This window comes from Lepus europaeus, chromosome 7 (genome assembly GCF_033115175.1).
Source record: "Lepus europaeus isolate LE1 chromosome 7, mLepTim1.pri, whole genome shotgun sequence".
NCBI classification, from domain to species: Eukaryota; Metazoa; Chordata; class Mammalia; order Lagomorpha; family Leporidae; genus Lepus; species Lepus europaeus.
The window spans coordinates 50,706,118-50,715,413 of NC_084833.1; positions in this window are offsets into that span (position 1 = coordinate 50,706,118).

Here is a 9,296-nt window from a genome sequence, read left to right on the forward strand (position 1 = left end):
AAAGGAAAGGGTCCTGAGGACTTGGGCCAACTGGGAGGAATATGACTCACAGTGGCCTGAGACAAAGCAGCTGGAGAGAGTACCAGTTTTCATCATCTTAGTTGCAAGGAGACAAGGTCAAGGCACAGAAGGCAACTTTGTGCATTTGTGAGCCAGGCAGAAGCAGAGAGGCAAATAAGGAAGCTGAAAACAAGGGAGCGAAGATCTGAACAGAGCTGCAGTGCAGAGGATCAAGGGGAACATTTCAGTTTTGAAGCCGCAAATGGAAGCCTGTGCCAGACCTGCCCCTTTTATGTTGGTTGCTGAGAGGTTCAATTGCTCAGAGCATCCACTCATCACTCCAGGCTAAACACTAAAAAACTCAACTTTCATTCTCTCTTCTACATCCTTTCTTTTTATCTCAGTGCTATATGGTTCTTATCTCTTACTTACGCCTTCCCTGGGTCCTGTTTTTAAGCTCCATTATTCACAGCTCTTGTTTTCCTTGAGATTCTCTTTCTTTTCTCTCATCTACTTCAGGAGCTTGTTAAAAGCTAGCACTTTTGGTGCCGCGGCTCACTAGGCTAATCCTCCACCTGTGGCGCCGGCATCCCGTATTGGTGTCAGATTCTGTCCCGGTTGCTCCTCCTCCAGTCCAGCTCTCTGCTGTGGCCCAGGAAGGCAGTGGAGGATGGCCCTGGGCCCTGCACCCTCATGGGAGACCAGGAAGAAGCACCTGGCTCCTAGCTTCGGATTGGCACAACATGCCAGCCATAGTGGCCATTTGGGGGATGAACCAGCGGAAGGAAGACCTTTCTCTCTGTCTCTCTCTCTCTGTCTAACTCTGCCTGTCAAAAAAAAAAAAAAAAAAGGGCTAGCACTTTTGCAGGTTTTTCCTTTCCTTTGTTCATGTAGTCTGGTCTGGAAACCAGGACTTTATGTTGGCCTGGATTTCTCAGGTCTCTAATTGACAATGTGGAAAGCGGAATAGCTTGGCAACAGGCATAATAATAATAATTAAAAATAACAGTGAGCACAGAACTAAGAAATGAGATTGAAAAATAAAGAGAGAAAGCGACACAGTCATAGGCTTTCATCTGAAAATATCTTCTGGCAAACAGAGCAGCACACTTGCAAATCAGTTACTAACATCTCTGTAGGTAGAGAAAAGCAAAGCTATGGGGAAATTTTTTCTTCAAGTGCAGAGTTACCTTTTGTGCATTACCTTCTGGTGAAATTCCCACACACAAAACAAACCTTTGAGAACCCAAAATGAAAACAATGACTGCCACTAGTAAGATTTCCAAGGGTACTTTGAAAACATAAAGTAGATTTGTTTTCCTGGCACAGCTACTTCAGAGAAGTTCCCACTTAAATCCATGTATGGTCATTTTATATCTACCATTATGCATTCTTGTTTGTTGAACGTAAGTCTTGTCAATGAGGCATTTTTTAAAAAATACTTTTTGAAATTACCCACACCCCAGACAGCAGAATTGCTGTGTATATACAAACGCTCTGGAAAGGCACAAGTCAGGTATTGGGTGTAGGCACAGGACAAACCGCATGGTCTGCCTTGGCAGCCCTGTTCTCACCTGCAAGCTGCCCACACACACTCTCTTCCAAACTGTGCTTCTCTGATGCCAATTGGCTGACTGAGCTACTACTGTGAAGAAAAAGCTTACGGTAGGGAGCAGGGAGGTGCTGTGGATAAATATTTTATAAACTAAACTTCAAACTGAAAACTTGATTTGCCCTTTCTACCAAATTCACACTGGAAATCCCTTCTTGTCTTAAAAATCTGGACATTCAAGAGTTAAAAGGGTATGGAAGCTGGTGTAACCTGGGGCTGCCATCCAAGGCCAGCTAAAAAGGCAGCAGGAAGGGTTTGGTTCTGGCTAGGCTACAGACAGGCCATCTGGATGTAGGGAAGGCCTAAAATGCCAGAAGTAGCTTTTCTTTTTGGTGTTAGGCTTCATTGAGTCCCACCTGGGAAAGGTCTTTTTTGAACAGGGAGTTGATATTTGGAGTTTTATACCAAACAAACATCCACTATATATATTCTTTTTAGGAAAGAAGGTTACAGAAAGCAATGTACACAAGTAAATGTACTTAGAAAAGATTGTAGACCAGATTCACTAGACTTATAAACACCCAGGAACTACTCCAGTTTTTAAATAATTTTGCTAGGAATAAATCTGGACAGGTTGTCTGGAGAAAAAAAGTTTTGTTGTTTTAATTATTAAAATGAGAAAGGTAGATCTCCGTCTGCTGGTTCATTCCCCAAATACTTGCCACAGCCCCTAGTTAGGGTTGAAGCTAGGAGCCTGGAACTGAATCTGAGTCTCCCACATGAGTGATAGAAACCTAATTACTTAAGCCATCACCTGCTGCCACCCTAGGTCTGAATTAATGGGAAGCTAGAATCAGGAGCTTGAGCCAGGTGCTGACACCAGGTACTCTGATATTGGACATAGACTTTAAAAAAGTTTATTTATTTATTTATTTATTTATTTATTTATTTATTTATTTTGAAAGAGAGGGAGGGAGAGACAGAGAGAGAGAGAGATCTTCCATATGGTGGTTCACTCCCCAGATGGCTGCAATGGCCAAGGCTGGGCCAGGTGGAAGTCAGGAGCCAGGTGCTTCTTCCTAGCCTCCCATGTGGGTAGCAGGAGCCCAAGCACTTGGGCCATCTTCCGCTGCTTTTCCCAGACCCATCAGCAGGGAGCTGGATCAGAAGTGGAGCAGTGGGGACACAAACCAGTGCCCATATGGAATGCCAGCGTTGCAGGTGGCGGCTTTACCCGCTACACCACAATGCCAGCCTGTGAATGTGAACATCTTAACCAGTCTTAACTGCAAGGCTAATTGCCACCACAAGATTTTGTTTTTTATATTGTACTCCTCTGTTATTATTAGGAAGAATTATTTTATTATTTTTCCTATAGTTCACTTGAAAAAGCAATTTTACAACATGAAGTTACTTTTAGGTCTTTAAAAGTATTTTCTGGGGCTGGCCAGCGCTGTAGCACAGCAGGTTAACGCCCTGGACTGAAGTGCCAGCATCCCATATAGTTCCAGCTGCTCCTCTTCCAGTCCTGGCTGCTCCTCTTCCAATCCAGCTCTCTGCTATGGCCTGGGAAAGCAGCAGAAGATGGATCAAGTCCTTGGGCCCCTGCACCCACGTGGGAGACTCGGAAGAAGCACCTGGCTCCTGGCTTCGGATCAGCACAGCTCTGGCTGTTGTGGCCTTCTGGGGAATGATCCAGCGGATGGAAGACCTCTCTGTCTGTCTCTACCTCTCTCTGTAACTCTTTCAAATAAATAAAATAAATCTTAAAAAAATATTTTCCTTCTTTTATATTTAATCTTTTTAATATTTTTCTTTTATATGTAACCATGTTACATTTATAATTAATTAGGCATGATGTCAGTGTGGGCATTGTAATCCCTTTCACAGGAAATTTTTTAAGTAAAATTTCAAGACAAAATAAAAAGAAAAACCTGTATGGAACTTATAGCAACTTCCTACTCTGTATCACTCATGAACATACAGTTTGGAAACCACTCACTTTAAAAGATATGATCTATTCTTCCTTAGCTATAGCAATCTACGTTTGATTTGTACATGAAATTCTTAACAATTAAAGGAAAAGCTGAGTTTAAATTCATTTGGACAAAACAAAGCAGGGGAAAAAAAGGGAATACCATCCTAAAGAGAATTCTTAACTTAATAAAATGCACATATCTTTCTTGGGAAGGAGGGAGAATTTTTTTTTTCCTCCAAGACATTAATTGCCACCTAGCAGCAGAAAAGGGAATTGCATATCTAGCTTGAGACTGAAATGCTAGAAAACGTTAGTTTTAAAGGGCACATCACTTACATTTTAAAAAATATTTTAGGAATTATTAACCTACTGATAGACTAGGGATTTGATTTTTTCCTCTCATTTGAGGAAAGAAAAAGTAATAAAACAAACGAAAATGTTTGGTTTCTTTAGCAGAATACTGTTTCTATCATAAAATATCTGTTATTTTTATCTTTACCACTATAGCAATAGGCTACAGGAGGTAAAATTCTGAAGCCATCCCTAACACTAAAGATGCTGGCTTATTAGCTCCTGGCTGCTCCACTTCTGATCCAGCTCCCTGCTAATGTGCCTGGGAAAACAACAGAAGATGGCCCATGTCCTTGGGCCACTGCACCCATGTGGGAAACCCAAAGAAGTTCCTGGCTCCTGGCCCAGCTCCAGCCATTTGCAGCCATTTAGGGAGTCAACCAGAGGATGAAAGATTTCTCTCTCTGATTCCCACTTCTTTCTGTCTTTCTGTCTGTCTGTCTTCTGTCTGTCTCTCTGTCTCTGTCTCTCTCTGTAACTCTGCCTTTGAAATAAATAAATGAACCTAAAAGAAGGAAGAAGCAAGAAGCAAGAAGCAAGAAGAAGAAGAAGAAGGGGCTGGCACTTTGGCACAGTGGGTTAAAGCCCTGGCCTGAAGTGCCAGCATCCCATATGGGCGCCGGTTCTAGTCCCAGCTGCTTCTCTTCCAGCCTCGGCTGCTCCTCTTCCAATCCAGTTCTCTGCTATGGCCTGAGAAAGCAGTGGAAGATGCCCCAAGTGCTTGGTACCCTGCACCTACATGGGAGACCCGGAAGAAGCTCCTGGCTCCTGGCTTTGGATTGGTGCAGCTCTGGCCGTTGACGCCATTTAGGGAGTGAACCAGCAGAAGGAAGACTTTTGTCTTTGTCTCTCCATCTCACTATCTGTAACTCTACCTCTCAAATAAATAAATAAAATCTTAAAAAAAAAAAAAGCTGGCTTTGACTCATCAGAAGGAAAAATATTTGTTTTTAACACAGAAAGGAGTTTCCCAAATAATCTCACAACACATTTCTATAAAATTGAGATTAGAATGTATTTTATTATGATAGGACAATAAGAAGACACGTTATAAAGGAAGAAACAGTTTCTAGACAAATTATTATTCAAACTTGTTAAAGAAAGGTGTCCCTATTTCAAATTCCACCAATATATTCTTATTTTTCGCAGCAGTTATTTGTCCTAAACATCAAAGCTTTAAAGGACATTTTCTTACTATTGTGCTTTGTAGATCTTAACATCTAAATAAAAATAACCAAAAACTGTCAAAAGAGATTGAAACAAAATTAAACATATAGGAGAACATCAAAAGCTACCAAGGTGAAAAGGAAGGCTTTTGCCTAAAAGAGTAACTTATTTAAGAGATTAGATTTGAGGGTTGTGGCTCATTTATACCTCCAGTTTGCCACTTTCTATGTAGATAATAACAGGCATTGTTACTATATGATTATGTGAGTATGGAACATCTGTAGGGCAACTAACAATTTAAGAAGACAAATACTGGTTCTAAAATAACCATAGTAATAGCTAATATTTATGGAGTATTTACCATGTGCTAGGCAGTGTAGTAAGCACTTTTTTTTTTTTTTTTTGACAGGCAGAGTGGACAGTGAGAGAGAGACAGAGAGAAAGGTCTTCCTTTGCCGTTGGTTCACCCTCTAATGGCTGCTGTGGCCGGCGTGCTGTGGCCAGCGCATCGCGCTGATCCGAAGCCAGGAGCCAGGTGCTTCTCCTGGTCTCCCATGGGGTGCAGGGCCCAAGGACTTGGGCCATCCTCCACTGCACTCCTGGGCCACAGCAGAGAGCTGGCCTGGAAGAGGGGCAACTGAGACAGAATCTGGCACCCCGACTGGGACTAGAACCCGGTGTGCCGGCGCCTCAGGTGGAGGATTAGTCTATTGTAGCCTATTAGTTCGGTGCCGGCCGTACTAAGCACTTTAAATGAGAAATTCACTTACTCCTCACAGTATTCATACAAGTTAATAGCCATTATTACCTCCATTTTACAGGTTTCAACAACAGTAAAAGTTCAGAGAGGTGAAATAAGTTATCAAAGGTCTCAGTACTTCTAAGTGACTAAGTTCAAATAAAAATTCAGTTCTGTCTTTTTCTTTTTTTTTCTTTTTTTGACAGGCAGAGTGGATAGTGAGAGAGGGAGAGAGACAGAGAGAAAGGTCTTCCTTTTTGCCGTTGGTTCACCCTCCAATGGCCGCTGCGGCCGGCACATCTCGCTGATCCGAAGCCAGGAGCCAGGTACTTCTGGTCTCCCATGCGGGTGCAGGGCCCAAGCACTTGGGCCATCCTCCACTGCCTTCCCGGGCCATAACAGAGAGCTGGCCTGGAACAGGGGCAACCGGGATAGAATCTGGTGCCCCAACCGGGACTAGAACCCAGTGTGCCGGCGCCGCAAGGCAGAGGATTAACCTGTTAAGCCACGGCGCCGGCCAGTTCTGTCTTAATACTGCAGTCTCCTAGCATTCAACCCTTGGAACTCTGGCTCTCACTGATATCTCATGGCTCTAAATAACTTCTCAATGACGATAATCCCCAATTTTGGATCTCTAGTCAGGACAGATCTCCCCTCTGAAGTCGAATTCAGAGGCCAACCAACTATTCCTTATCTCGACTCAGATGTCTAATAGACATTGCAAACTTGCAGTACACAAAACCAAAATCATCTTTTCCCTAAAAACTGCTCTTCCTGACTCTCCTTCATCTCTGTTCTTTGCATTCTTCCATTTGCTCCCGCTAAAACAATGGAGTCATTTTGAATGCTTTCTCTTATACACTACATTCAATCCTATCAGCTCTGTCTTCAAACCATATCCAAAATCCAAGTACTTCCTACAACCTCACTGTCACAACTCTGGTCCAAGCCATCATTATCTCTCACTTGGATTAATGTTAACAGCCTCAATCTTGTTAATACACTTGGCCCCCTATAGCCTGTTCTCAACACAAAGGTCAGGTTGATCTTTTTAAAACATCAAGAGTGACATTCCTCTATTCAAAATCCTCTACAAACTTTCTGCCTCACTCAATCTCCTTCTTATGACTAAAGGTCTCATAATACCTCTATCCCCAAATCCATTTCCTCTCTAACTTCATCTTTTCTATACCATTCTTCCTGTAAGGCTTAAAAAAAAAAAAAAAGAAAGAGAGAGACACCCTCCAAATTTATTCCTCAAATGGCTACAGTGGTCAAGGCTGGGCCAGGTTGAAGCCAGGAGCCTGCAGCTCCATCTGAAACTCCCACATTGGGGGAAGGGACATAAGTACTTGGGCCATCTTCCACTACCTTCCCAGGCACATTAGCAGGGAGTTGGATCAGAAATGGAGCAGCCCAGACTCACACAGAGGCTCCAATACAGAATGCCTGCAGTGCAGGTAGAGGTATAACCTGTTGCACATTGCTGATCCCCTCAGGTATTTTCTTTCTTTTTTAAAAATATTTCTAAGGGCCAGCGCCGTGGCTCAATAGGCTAATCCTCCGCTTGTGGCGCCGGTACCCCGGGTTCTAGTCCTGGTCGGGGCGCCGGATTCTGTCCCTGTCGCTCCTCTTCCTGTCCAGCTCTCTGCTGTGGCCCGGCAGTGCAGTGGAGGATGGCCCAAGTCCTTGGGCCCTGCGCCCGCATAGAAGACCAGGAGAAGCACCTGGCTCCTGGCTTCAGATCAGCGCGGTGTGCCGGCCACAGCGCGCCGGCCACAGCAGCCATTGGGGAGTGAACCAATGGAAAAGGAAGACCTTTCTCTCTGTCTCTCTCTCTCTCTCACTGTCCACTCTGCCTGTCAAAAAAAATTTTTTTTAATGAACTTATTAATATATTAGATTAGATTCTCAGGGTGCCCTTAAGCATTTCCAACTATTTTGTTTATGAGATTTCCTCAGCATTTTAGTAATAGAGTTTGACATATAGCAAAGTGATCAACAAACAACAGTTGAATGAATGAGAACTGTCTGAGGCCAAAACCTGCTCTTTTCATCACTATCTTTTATGCAGATATTGGTGACTTTATGAGTTGAAGGTGGTTGGCCAAATTCTTCAGAGTGGCCCCTATATAAAAGTCCTCCTGGTAGACTAATCAAGAGACATTTGGTCTCTTAAGGTTTCAGTTCCTCTCAGCATGTTTTGGGGATCTGGCTTAGGATACACAGTGGTTCTTAAATGAAGTTGCAAAATTGATCGATAAGGGTATTTTGTAAGAAGAATAGGCCACAAAAGCAACACTGCTTCTCCAATTTAAAGACTAATGTTAGTTATTTCAAGATTTTGTAGAATTATAAAAACTAGTAAAGGTCAAGTTGACAATTTCCCACGGACATGTAATATTTATTGTTACTCAATTACCTAGATGATATTCTGTAACAATTGCTTAATTTCTGGGAAAAAATATTTCTACACAACTCAAGTATGCTAATGGTTTTTATACAGCCCTCATTTCTGGTTACACACTGAGAGAAGAAAATTATATTATACAGTTTAGGTATAATTCTAAATTGTTTCTCTTCCCATTTATGTTTATTAATTCTAATTTGCTTCATTCCAAGTGTTGTTTATTAGCAGAAGACAACCTTAGCTGCTGAATAACCAGTAAAGAGAGACAAAGAGGGAGAGAGTATGGAAGGGAGGAAAGAAAAGAGGGAGGGAGGGAAGAAGGAAAAAAGAAAGAAATGGGTGGAACAGGAGTAGGTATAAACAAAGCTACATTAGAGTGAGCTATCTAAAGGCTATCGGAGGGCAGGCATTTAGCCTAGTGGTTAAGATGCCTACCTCCCACATCAGAGTACAGGGATTCAATTCCCACTTCCGGTTCCTGACTCCTACTTCCTGCCAAGGCAGACCCTGGGAGGCAGCAGTGATGGCTTAATTGGGTTCCTGCCACTCCTCTGGGAGACCTAGATTGAGTTCCCAGTTTCCTTCAGCCCTGGCTTCTGTGGGCATTTAGGGAGGAGAGAACTCTCTTCTCTCTTTCTCCCTGCCTCTCAAACAAATTTTGAGAAAAAAGAATTTTACAGGGGTAACTGAGTGTAATCAGAATGTAAGCAGGCAAACAGCAATGAATGATGCAGTACCACTGCAAACCTGTAGCCAACACAGAGGAAATGAGGTTAATAAACACAGATATTGGCCGGCGCCACGGCTCAATAGGCTAATCCTCTGCCTAGCGGCGCCGGCACACTGGGTTCTAGTCCCGGTCGGGGCACCGGATTCTGTCCCGGTTGCCCTTCTTCCAGGCCAGCTCTCTGCTGTGGCCAGGGAGTGCAGTGGAGGATGGCCCAAGTCCTTGGGCCCTGCACCCCATGGGAGACCAGGAGAAGCACCTGGCTCCTGCCATCGGATCAGCGTGGTGCGCCGGCCGCAGCGCGCCAACAGCGGCGGCCATTGGAGGGTGAACCAACGGCAAAAGGAAGACCTTTCTCTCTGTCTCTCTCTC